The 2,230-nt window shown below is 35.2% G+C and overlaps 1 long non-coding RNA gene across 1 annotated transcript; it reads left to right on the forward strand.

The window, feature by feature from the left end:
* Positions 1-434: 434 nt before the first annotated feature.
* Positions 435-2,028, forward strand: LOC121031275 (uncharacterized). The gene is made up of 2 exons (XR_005790644.1): positions 435-533; positions 791-2,028. It is a non-coding gene; the product is annotated as an uncharacterized LOC121031275 (long non-coding RNA).
* Positions 2,029-2,230: the final 202 nt, after the last annotated feature.

Here is a 2,230-nt window from a genome sequence, read left to right on the forward strand (position 1 = left end):
ATGCGTGATAGGTACTAAAGAGGACACTTGTGATAAGCACTGAGTGTTGTATATAAGTGACGAATCACTGAATTCTACTCCTGAACCCAATATTGCACTGTACGTTAACTAAAATTTAAATTAAAAAAAAAACTATGCTTACCATTTTCAAGGAAAAGAAAAGTAAGCTCTAAAAATTTCAGGAGGAAACTGTCAATTACAAACAGTGACTTTACAGATTTGAAAAAGAAACAAATTTTCTAGAACTGAAAATTTTCACAAACAAAATTAAGAATTTAATGAGAATTTTAACAACATATTAAAGAGTTGAAGAGACAGTGAAGTGAAAATAGGTGAGAAGACACTTTCGAGAATGTAGCATGAAAGCAGCATAAAAGGTAGAAAGCATGGAACAGAATGTAAAAATACAAGAATTCTATGAGAAATTCTAAGTTCTGGCATCTAGACGAAGAAGAAAGAATGGACACTGGCAATATTTGTGGAGATTCGGGCTTACAATTTCCCCAAACTGATGAAAACACCAATCTTCAGATGTAAGAATTCCAATAAATACCACTCAGGATAAATAAAAGGAAATCCATACCTAGACACATCATAGTTAAACTGAATAAAATAAAAAAAAATTTTTTAAGCAGATAGAGCAACTTGCCTTCAAGGGAGTAAAAGACTGACAGGTGACTTCTTAACAGTAGCAGCAGAAGTCAGAAATAAACTGCTAATCTAGAATTTGTAACCATAAAAAAATAAAGACATTTCAGATGAATAAACAATTGAAAGAATTTACCTTTAGGAGACCCACAGGAATTTGCAAAGGATTTTTCCAGAAAAAAGGGAAATAATCACTGGAGAAGATCAAGGGGATCTTCAAAAAGAATAAAGAGAAAAGAAAGTCGCAAACATGTAAGTAAATCTCAATAAATATTGACTCATCAAAAATATATCTGTAGATTGGGAATAATGAAAATGTAGTCAAATGTTTTAAGCTCCTTGTACTAACCAGGAGAAGAGTAAAGTTATCAATTAATATTAGACATTGATAAGCCAAGGATACATTTTTAATTTCTGAGATGAACACTAAAGATAGGAAAAGAGCAAAACAAAGTAATGATTAAGAAAATCAGTTCCAAGTCAAGATGTATGAAAGTTGTGAGTCCACAGAACAAATAGATAACTTGCCTGGCCAAAGGTTCTCTACGAAGCATCTGAGGCCACCATGGTCTCCAGCTATCAGAATTGATACCAAATAAATTTGCTGGGGAAAGCAAGCATTCAAAGACTCTCTTTACATTTTTAAATACATAGGTTCTATGAGGATATGTAGAATGTCCCAATTTATTCATGGACCATTTCAACAAACTTATTATGGTAAGCATATTACATTCAAGATCGGCATTTCTTATACCCTGAAAATGAAAAGCAGATATAGGGACTCCTTAGGAGACCCTGGCAATTCCCCTCCTGATTTTAATTCCTCAGAAAGTAAAGATGGAAAATGTGAGCTGGCAGCAGCAGGAAATTAAGTTCTTTTGGAAGAGATGGAAGATTTAATGACAAAGAGTTACATGAAGAAGCAACACAGAGAAAGTCTGGTGGCAGAATTCTTCACCAAATTGCTTTGCCACACTCATAGGAGAATCAAGAAAGTTAAAGATAGTTAGCAAATGAAATTAAGAATTCAGACTGATTTGTGCATCTAACAACAGGCTTGTGACATCCCAAAGGAGCAGCTTCCTATGCAGAACGACTCGTGAGGAACAGCCTCAGATTCTTTCTAGTCTGCAATATTTATTCTGGGTTTTTCTTTGTGATCACAACCAAAGATTTCAATTAATCTTTTACCACCAATTTATGTTGATCACATGACTACTTGCTTTTGTCATCAAAATCTCCTTGAACTTTGTTATGTCGGTCTTTTGTCTTATGTCAATATTCTACAGTTTCAGCTCTGTTTCCACTGTATGTGAGATGGCCTTTAAAATTTCACTGCCTAAAAATGACTGGATAATGATAAAATGCTCATCCTTTTCATCTTCTAGATTATTGAAAGTTGAATTTGAAATTGTAGTAGAATTGCACAAAAAAGTCTTTGACAGGGGCGCCTGGGTGGCTCAGTCAGTTGAGCGTCTGACTTCGGCTCAGGTCATGATCTTGCAGTCTGTGAGTTCGAGCCCTGTGTCGGGCTCTGTGCTGACAGCTCAGAGCCTGGAGCCTGTTTCGGATTCTGTGTCTC

This window comes from Herpailurus yagouaroundi, unplaced genomic scaffold (genome assembly GCF_014898765.1).
Source record: "Herpailurus yagouaroundi ecotype Mexico unplaced genomic scaffold, PumYag 141, whole genome shotgun sequence".
NCBI classification, from domain to species: Eukaryota; Metazoa; Chordata; class Mammalia; order Carnivora; family Felidae; genus Herpailurus; species Herpailurus yagouaroundi.